Below are 11,002 nucleotides of genomic sequence, written 5' to 3' on the forward strand. Positions count from 1 at the left end.
CTAATAGCTACTTAGGATAGAGCTTAACAAAGAGTTATTAGAAAACAAAACAGAACAAAACCAAGAAGTCCTTGGAGGAAGTTAGCATATAAAATAAAACATTATTTTTAACATTTGTTATTTATTCTTATCAATAAGAGAAACTTTTTACTTTCCACAATTTCTTCGTCTTGATTTTATAATTCTTCTTCTTCAAACTTTTTTTAGCATGTCTTGGCTTAGTTGTTCTGCTTGAGTCTCTAAAAAAAAGCTTCTCTGAATAAGGTGGAAGAAAGTTAACGGAGGCTTTGTAAAAGCCATTTTTATTAACTTTTGCACTAACTCTTGAATGCATGGTATAACATAACACTTAAGAAGAAGGAGCATACTTATTACAGTTGCTAAAGAGGTAAGAATTGAGACTATGGTTCTTTCTATTGAACTACTTTTCTAGCCAATTTGAAACAGGGTTATTAATTCTAAAATTTTTAGCTAGTTCTTTAGATAAAGTGTGGGTAACACCCTCCAGGGTCACCGAGAAAGGAGAACTGGGCAGACCCCAGGCACAGTTAGTACCTGAAATATAACTCACTGCTTACTATATCTAGCTTATATATATATAATCATACTTAGTCCCATATAATCTTTCTATATAATCATATAGGTATTGTAGTCGGAGCTGTAGTGACACATTTAGTGCTGATTTATATAATCCTTCCATATAACCATATAGTAGTTTGTAGTAGGAGGAATGCCTAGAGCAGTCACAGAACAGAAACAGTACATGGGAAAACAGCCAGACCAGGACAAGAACCAAAGACCCAGGCAGTGACGTCCCTGCCTGAAAGGGCATACGCTGTATGGCAGGCTTGGAGCAAGAGCCTCTCCTCCTGATAAAGGAGTTGTAGTACCTTGCATCCAGTTCCTGTGGGAAGCAGGCCTCAGGCCTGAGATCCTGGAAATAACCGAAGGAGAAGAACCCCTCTGGTGTGACCAGATACTGCGGCTGTACACCCTGTCAGTCTTTTCTTGCTTCTGTGTCACCTCAAATCGTCCTCCCATAAATATCTTAAGAGAAGAGCACAAGTCTGTCAGCTCCCACTGCATTGGCTTACAGTATCCTTCTATTAAAAATCCTTTGAAGTCTCCAGCCCCCAGATAAGAAGTGTTGCACATGACACCTGTTGCACACAGCCCACCTCCTTGCCTTGGTGGCCTAATGGGGGTGGATCTCTTTTCTGTACACCACCCTCTACTACTGCGCACAGCATGGCCCCCTGCTGCACATGGCCCACCTCTCTGCCCAGGTGACATAATGGGGTGGTCCCCTCGCTTGTGACTCACATGATTATGTATGCCCTATTACTAAGCCTATAGATGATGACCTCACTCACGACCCTGCCCCCTGCTTGTACCTAATAAATACAGATGCTTCTGGGCATGTGGGGCTCTCGCTGATCTCCACTCATAGGTTGCATGGCTCCCTGGGTCCAGATGCTCTTCACCAGTTCTTCAGTGTCCTGTCTCTTTACTTCCTGGATCCTGCACCTCAGCACAGCATAAGGGACACCCCACAATCCTGTGGGGCAGCCCTACATTAAAGTATTAAGGCTTTATAGAGCTTTTGTTATGCTTCTGTTAGGAGAAGTGTTGTTTGGGATGAAAGTACGACATTGGATTTTAGTCATAATGTAACACTACTTTTTTCAGCTAATATATTTAAAGCTATTCTATTTTTCTAGGCTATTTGGCTAGTGGACTTTAACTGTTCTGCTGTTCTTTTGACAGCATCTTTAGTGTAATAAATTGTTGTTGATTGTAATAAATATAGTTTATCTAATATGTATTTTTATTAACTGTTATCTATGGGAGGATAGATTTAATTCTTGCAGCTATTTGGTCTTAAGCTTTAAATTCATCTGGTACACTTTGTAGAATGCTGTTGCATCTAAATAGACATAGAGGTTGAGAGACTTGTGAGGGGCTTCTCTTGTTTTACGACGTCGTGTTTTTTTTTTCTGATTGATGAAATGCTAGGGTAAAAGAAATAGCTAATTTAACTAGAACACAAGTACTGCTCTAATTATTTAGCAGAGTGTCTAGTGAAGGTCTTCTACAATACTGCTATACATCTCAGGGATGAATAAGGGAGGACTGATGGGTCAGCTCTTGCGAGTGCTTGGCTTCACTGCATTCTGTTACTTCTTTAAGGAATGCTAAATTTTCTTTTTGTCATTGGAGGCACAAGATAAAATTGGTCTTGGAAGATGGAGGCTGGATGGCCTTCAGGGGCTGACTTGCAGGGTGCTGTACTTCAGGAAATAGCAGGGAGTTCGGCACAGTTCATTATCTTAGGCTGTAGGATTTTGAAAAAGAGCTATTATGCAGTCTATGTATTATTGATTAGAGGACTATCTAAGTGGAAAGGGGAAAACTTGGGCTTCTGGCTTATTGTGCACACAAGCATAATGAACACTTTAATTTAGAGTGTGGATGGAATATTTAATCTATTCTAGCCAAGCATTTACATCTTGATATTTTGTCTTAATTGCTATGGTTTGATTTAGATTTTTTACTTCTACTACAGAGACTTTGGTTTTGTCATTGTGTCATTGTGAGAAGTTATTGATAGAGAGGTTGAAGGAGCAATAAAGCATATTTAAAAACATCTTTTAAGATCTTTTTCTGAAATGTCGGCTCTTATACTATAAACACAGCTTAATGAAAAGGAAGAGTTTTTAGATGTTGCAGTAGTAATAGTAAGCTGTATAGGATTACATTGGTCATATTGACAGCTAACAGGAGTAATTCTGGTGAAATGGATATGTGGTTTTAAGGACTGACAAAGACTTGCGGAAGCAGTCTATCTCAAACTTTTAGGGTTCTATAGGACATTAGACTTAGCAGAACATAGAGGTTTTGTTTTAGAGGGGCAAGAGTCTGATCCTTACTAATTAATACAGCTACTATTCTCTAGATTACTAGTATCTTTACAGGAACTTATAATGTCTTCTTAATCTGAGGAAGTTTAAGAGGGACAGAGATATTTTTCTGAAGTTGTAAGCCGTCTTTGGTTATGTAAATAGCCACAAGACATAACTAAACAGGCATCAAAAATAATAACCAGAGGTGAGTTAGATCTAATTACATTAATAATAAGATGAGGAGTGGTTAAAGGGAAGAACAGCAAAAGAAAAAATAGACTAAGCTTTTCTGAACTTTAATTTGGTAGGGCTTTATCTTGGGACAATGGCCTATGATTCTGTTGGTGATGATGCTTTCTTGACTTGGGTGTTATGTGTGTATCTTTTTTCTGCTGTGCACGTGACAGTCTTGGTGGTTAGAAGCGTGAGGTAGGGTCTTTCTTAGGCTGGCTCGAGTTTTTTTCTTTCTATCCTTTGATTAGGACATAGTCCTTAGGCTGGTGCTGGTGTACTGGAAATTCTAGGGGTGCTCCTTGTGCTAAAAGACCTCTGGTTTTAAGAGAAGAAAGGGTAGAGGAGATGCTAAGTATATAATTTCTGGGAAACACATCTTTTGTTTCAAATATGGGGAAATCAGCAGTGGAATGTAAGTTAGGCAACTCGTAAAACATTTGATAAGGGGATAGGCCAACATTTTTCTGAGGGGTGGTTCTAATCTTTAATAAAGCAATAGGAAGGCATTTAGACTATGGCAACTGGATCTCCAGGACTAATTTAGTTAGGTGGCTTTTAAGGGTTCGGTTTATTTTTCCTACTCTTTTTGAGGAGTATGGATGCTACGGAATGTGATATTCCTACTTTATGTCTAGTACTTGAGCTAACCTTTTAATGATATGTGCATTGGGTTCTTTGGTCTGAATCAATGTTTTCTATTAGTCTGAACTTGGGTATAATATATTCAGCTAATGCTTTAACTACATTACTAGTGGTTACCCTTGAAAAAGAAATAGCCTCTACTTAATGGGTGAAATGATCTACTATTACTAATAAATACTTCCACTGACTAATTGGGGGCATTTCAGTGTAATCAACTTGGACACTTTGAAGTGGTCTGAGTCTTGGATTTCTTCTTCTAAGGGGTAATTTTCTTTTCTTTTTCTTTTTCTTTTTTTTTTTGTTTGTAGAAAGTGATTTATTTAGAGAGAGAAAAAGGAGAGAGATCAGCTAACTTTCACACTGAGTGAGAGAAAGAAAAGCCATTCTCACAGTGAGTGAGAAGGGTTCCCAGAGGGTAAAACCAGAGAAGGAAAGCTCCTCTCACACTAAGTGAGAGAATCCAGAAAGAAGGAATCCAGGAGAGGAAAGCAGCTTCTGCACTGAGTAGAAGGGAATAGAGAGAGAGATGGAGTTTAAGAGAGGGAAAGTAGCTTCCATGAGAGAGAGAGTGTTCATGGAGGGGGACCCAAACATGGAGTCCCAAGGGGTAATTTTCTTAGAGCTTGTTTATTTGTTTTCTTACCAATTAGACAACTGTCTGCAACTTGTTTTGCTAAAGTATAAATTTTAATGCACTTATAAACTTTGAGAACTGCATCACACAGAGCTTGGGGCCTTTAATGGGTCTTTTGAGGCAGTTAGAACAAGAATTTCTTCGTAAGGGGTTTGGATAACATTTTTTTTTCTGGTCTGGCAATATCTGAATTTCTGAATTCTCATTAGCACTTATTTTTATTAGTTTTTAGACTAATGAAAGCTAAACACTATTTTATATTTGACAATGCTTCCTGTATGATTTTATACTAGATAAGCTAAATTTCACCTTTATATTAGTGTGCTATTAATGTTAAACTTAATTTTAATAATATTTTGTAGATATTTAATTTTTTTTTTTTTTTTGAGACGGAGTTTTGCTCGTTACCCAGGCTGGAGTGCAATGGTGCGATCTCGGCTCACCGCAACCTCCGCCTCCTGGGTGCAGGCAATTCTCCTGCCTCAGCCTCCTGAGTAGCTAGGATTACAGGCACGTGCCACCATGCCCAGCTAATTTTTTGTATTAGTAGAGACGGGGTTTCACCATGTTGACCAGGATGGTCTCGATCTCTTGACCTCGTGATCCACCCACCTTGGCCTCCCAAAGTGCTAGGATTACAGGCTTGAGCCACCGTGCCCGGCCGTGATATTTATTTAATTTTAATGTCTGACTATAAGGTAAGATTTTTATAGACTCTTTTTAACTTTTATAATTTTTGTTAAAGAACAGGTTAGTGCTTTAAGAAAAACTTTTGTTTTTATTTTAATGTCTAGTGTACAGAAAAACTGGATGACACTCTTTAACTTTAGCTAATATGTTTACAAACAATTTGTTTTACAATTAACGTTTTAACATGTGCTTAAACTTTCAAAAAAATTTTTTAAAACTTTTTAATGTAGGTGAAAATCTACATTCTTATACTTCCTTATAATCTTTTTACTAAAAGTAAAATTTACTTTCTTTACACGCTTTGCACATAAACTGTTTCTTTAATAGTTTTGCATTTAGGAGGCTTAATTACTTTTAAATTATACAACATTTCTTACATAAATTCTCTTTTATAACATTTTCTATGACTTTCACAGACAATATTTGACATGCTTCAACATTCTGACTTGTAAACATCTTTTTCTTTAAACAACTAGTTAATTTACTTTAGGACAAGAATTTACCATATAAGATTCTTTTTACATAAATTTCCCCTTTTTAATGTCAAAGACGATAACTATTTTTTCTAAGGTAAACTTCCTTTATGTCTGTGGACTAGACTGCTTAAGGCCACAAAATTGGAAGTTAGGACAGTACATGTTACATTGTTAACTTTCAGCAAACTTTACTTTCGTTGGAAACCTTGTAAGTTTGGGATTTTAACTGTGTGCTAGATGTAGAGCCTCTGACTTAGACAGAAGTGCAGATCAGGTCTGGCTTATTCTAGCATTTAGCTCTATGTGTCCTAGGTTTTACTCAGCTATAAAGCAGGCCAGTTGTACAGCTAAGAAACAGTAGCCTGTTTGGCTATCTGATCAATAATTCTAAGGTCTTGCACTAACTGGTATGACCTGTCTGGCTTCTTTACAGGCAGTATTGGAGTGTTATAGCAAGATATACAGAGTTCAAGAAGCCTATCACAGAGAAGACTTTTAATTATTAATTATAGGTTTTAAATTTACTTTAGCTTTTAAAGGTATAAGGTATTGTTTTCTTTTTATGATTTTCCCAGGGGTTTTTAATTTAATATTAATCAGAGAAATCTGTAATTTCTTCAATTCCTGTCTTGATCATACTTCAGGATGTCTGTGGTGGTGAGCAAGTTTAGAGAGGAGAGGAATTTTCTTTGATTAATATAGAGGCTTAAGCTAAATGTTAGCATTAAATCTCTCTTTAATAGGTTTGTTCTTGCCTTTGGAATTAACAAAATTTTAATATTAGCTGATTTTCTTTTATATATGACTTTTATTCTTTTTCCTATTTGGGATATTCTCTTTTGAAGTGACTTATTTTTAATTTGAAATATTTGTTTTGTCCTCTTTCTCTCCATTTGCCTCTGGCTTTCTGTCTTTCTCTCCCTCTCTCTCTTTATTTGCCTCTCCTCTCTTTGCTTCCTTGTCTCTTTCTGTCTCTCTCTCTGCCTCTGTCTCTCTGTCTCTCTCTTTGACTCTCTGCCTCTCTCTTTCTCTCTCGCTCTCTCTTTGCCTGTCTCTCTCTCTCTCTCTGACTCCCTCTTTGCTTGTCTTCTCCCTTTCTCTCTCCCTCTCTCTCTCTCTCTGCTTCTCTGGTTGCTGGGCTGTGTCTGGTGTGTCTTTATGCTCTTGCTGTTCTCTGCTATCTGTATGTCAGAGCCACCTTTGTAAGTGTTTTCATTAACTTCTACTTGAGCAACAGGAATTTCTTAGCAGAGGAGTGGTTCTCTTCACACTCCTTGTGCAGCTCTGGCAGGCCTGGCATAAGGCATAATTCAGTTCTTCCTGAGAGATGGGACTCTTGTTATCAACATACTCTATAAAAGCTGACAGATCCAATCCTCATTTGACTCAAATTTTTTGGCCAGAAAATGGAGGGTGTGAGGATTGGGTTTTGAGTCAACATAAAACAATACTTTATTATTTGTTGCTTCTTTTTATTCTTGGTGTTTTCATTATCTTTCTGATATTTTAATATAGGCCTAGGGGACTATTAGGAGGTATATTATTGTTGCTAGCTTTATTATTTTCACCTCTTACTTTACTTGGGATATTTATCTTGATGGTTTTGGGGTGAGACTCAATTTCCTTTATTGAAAATTTCTCATCTTTTGGGGTGAGGCTCAATTTCTTTTATTAAATATTTCTCACCTCTTTAACTTATAAGACAGCTTGACTAAGGAATACTTCACCAGCCCTGCAGCTTTTTCTTGCTTTGTTATATTCTGACTAAGGAATACTTTACTGCCCCTGTGGCTTTTCTTTCCTGGTTTTGACTACTATGGAAACACTTTACCACTCTTGCGGCTTGTCTTTCTGTGGTCCTGACTAACAAGGAAATACTTTGTTGCTTTTGCAACATTTTTTTTACCTTTGTGCACAGAGTTACCTGGTTGCCATGGTATGGGAGGATTCTTTTTCTTAGGTTGTTGGCCGGTTTCTTTCCATTGTTGAGAGTCCAGGTTTACTCCTCACACTGGGTGGGTCCTGATTCCTTACCCTTGAGGCTGCAGCAACAAGGCAGCACGTTGTGCCTCCTCACAAGAGGAGACCAGAGACTGGCCTCCACTGGATGAGAATGGCTCCCTGTACAGGCCACCAGATTGTTAGAAACAAAATGTCTGTTCCTTGGTGCCACAAAGAAAATTTAGCATTTAGATAAAACGTTTTCTCAGCAAGGCAATTTTGCTTTCTGAAGAAAGGGTGCTGCCCATCAGCAATCTTGCCACAAGAGCACAATGAACAAAGAAAGGCAGGAATATTTATCCTTTACTCTGTGTCCTATATCTGTCGGTTGGAGCTGGACTTCACAGTCAATAAGTTAAACTTGATTGGCTAACAACTTAAAAATTTCTTAAATAGATAAAGGCAATGGAGAACAAAAGGAAAATAGGAAGTTGTTTGTGAAAGGACTTAGAAAAGTAATAACATTTCTAAATAAGGAAGGGGTATAGGCTGTGAGCTGGGACATGCCTGAGCATGTCTACAACAAATATCTTGGTTAAAGTAGAAGGACATAGAATGTACTTATTCCTTTATATCTAATAGCTACATAGGATAGGGCCTAACAAATATTTATTAGCAAAAAATAAAGTAAATTATAAAAATCAAGAAGGTTTTGAAGGAAGTTAGTCTTTAAAAGAAACTGTTATTATTATTATTATTCATTATTATTATTTTTTGAGACGGAGTTTTGCTCATTACCAGCTGGAGTGCAATGGCGCGATCTCGGCTCACTGCAACCTCCGCCTCCTGGGTTCAGGCAATTCTCCTGCCTCAGCCTCCTGAGTAGCTGGGATTACAGGCACGCATCACCGTGCCCAGCTACTTTTTTGTATTTTTAGTAGAGATGGGGTTTCACCATGTTGACCAGGATGGTCTCGATCTCTTGACCTCGTGATCCACCCGCCTCGGCCTTCCAAAGTGCTGGGATTATAGGCATGAGCCACCGCGCCCGGCCCAAACTATTATTTTTAACATTTATTATTTATTCTTTAACAAGAAAAGAAACTTTAAAGAAGAACTTTTTACTTTCCACAAAAAGAACCAACTCTTTGTTTATTGTGGCTCTTATCTTTATTATTGTCTTCATTCAGCTACCTATTTTGCTCTTTTTTTAGGTTATTGTAGTAAAAGTTGATATTATTGATTTGAGACTTTTCCTCTTTCCTAACATAAGCATTTAGTGCTATTGATTTTCGTCTCAGCATGACTTTAGCTGTGTTCTACAAATTTTGATACGCTTTATTTTCACCTTTATTCAGTTCAGTGTCTTTTTAAATTTCCCTTGAGACTTCTTCTTTAACCTATGCACTATTTAGAAATGTGCTGTTTAGATTCCAAATGTTTGGAGGTTTTTCTGTTATTGTTCTCTTATCGATTCCTAGTTTGATTCCATTGTAGCCCAGAGGATGCACTCAGTATGATTTCAACTCTTTCAAATTTGTTGAGGTTTGTATCATGGCCTAGGATATGATCTATCTTTTTTCTGTGGGTTCTTGAAAAGAATGTGTACTCTACTGTTGGATGGAGTGTTCTATAAATAACCGTTAGATCCTGTTGGTTTATCACATTGTTTAGTTTTTCTATACCCAGGCTGATTTTCTGTATAGTTGTTCTATAAGTTGTTGAGAGAGGAAGGTGTTGAGTTCTTGAACTATAATTGTGGATTTGTCAATTTCTCCTTTTAGTTATATTAGGATTTGTTTAACATATATTGTCACTTTGTTGTTTTGTGCTTGCATATATCTATAATTGCTATGTCTTCTGGGTGATTGGTCCTTTTATTATTATATGATAGCACTCTCTGTCTCTGGTAATTTTCTCTGATCTGAAGTCCATTGTTAATATTTATGGTGGTGGCCTTGGGCCACACATTATGAGCACCACCTCTGGAGGATCTGGAGACTAAGATCAGCCATGTTTACATAACTAGCTCCTAGTAAAAACCCTGACACTGAAGCTCAGGTGAGCTTCCCTGGTCGACAATACTTCTTGTATATTGTCACACATTATGGCTGGGAGAAACAGCACTAGCCAGACAACTCCACTGGGAAAGGACAGCTGGGCATAAATACAAAAAGACTGAAAAAGCTCTATATGAAGAACACTACAAAATTTTGATGAATGAAATCAAAGAATGACTAAATAAATGGAGAGATATTCCATGTACATTTATAGAGATACTCAATATTGGGAAGATATCAGTTCTTCCCAACTTGTTCTACAGATTCATTGCAACTGCAATCAGAATCGCTGCAAGTTAGTTTGGGTGGGAAGGAGGGGACTTGCTCAAATAAATGATATTGTTTTTAATTTCAAATTCCAGTTGGTACAATTCACAGCTGGAATTTGAGAGAGAATTCTCTCAAATAAATAAAATAATAAATAAAAGGGATAATTTATTTTATTCAGAATTTCAGAGAAAATTCTCCCTTTTCTTACAGCAATTGATTTAGGGGATGTAACTGATTTTTACTGTCTCCATTCTCTGGTGTCCATTCTTTATTACCCTCAGCCTCAGGTAATGCTTCTCCTAGTATTGGTGTCTTCTCTGGTGACATGACCCAAATCTTCATTTCTGAGTGGTCTGAGGCCCTGGCTGCCATGCTGTTTTCAAGCTAGCATGGTGCTATTGTCTGTTTTCTATCAAATTTGAGTGAGAAGTATCCAAATGGATTATGTGGGTGGGTAAAGACATGTCTTCCTGCCCTTACTGGGTCACAAAAGCACTTCCTCTTCCTGAAGGAACTGGGTTAATTACCTGAGCCCAGATACTGACTCTTCTTGTTGCATAATCGTCTCTGGATGCAAAGTCTTTGCAGTGACAGGCAGAAGCTGCAGCTTAGAGCTCAGCAGGACTCTTTCCATGTCCCCTGGCAGAAGAATTCCCCCACAGGAAATCAGGACCTCTCATCCTACAGAGCCCTGAACTGGGGACTGGCAGGGGCAAGGATGGCAAAGAGAGAGCCAAGAAGCACAAATTCCCTACGTGTATTATTGGGAATACAGATAAAGGTAAGCAGGGCCTTTCCTGCTGCTACCCTTTGTTTCCCAGGCCCATGTATAGGCTGATCAAATAGGTCAGATATCTGGCATGGGTCTTGCTGTCAGACTCAAATCAAGGTACCATCATTGCTGAGTTCTCTCCTGGATGATTTAGAGGAGAGTCTGTTTCCTTGTCTTTTCCAGCTCCTAGAGTTCACTCACATTTCTTGGTTCATGGCTCCTTCCTCTATCTTCAAAGCCAGCAGTGTTGCATTTCTTTGTGCCTCTTTCATGGTCACATTTCCCTCTGAATCTCTGATTCCTCCTTTTCTCACTTTTAAGAATCATTGTGATTACATTGAGGCATCCAGAAATTTAGATGATTAGCAGTCTTTTTTCTT

The sequence above is a fragment of the Aotus nancymaae genome, unplaced genomic scaffold, assembly GCF_030222135.1.
Source record: "Aotus nancymaae isolate 86718 unplaced genomic scaffold, 86718_ANA_hifiasm-v0.15.2.pri h1tg000059l, whole genome shotgun sequence".
NCBI classification, from domain to species: Eukaryota; Metazoa; Chordata; class Mammalia; order Primates; family Aotidae; genus Aotus; species Aotus nancymaae.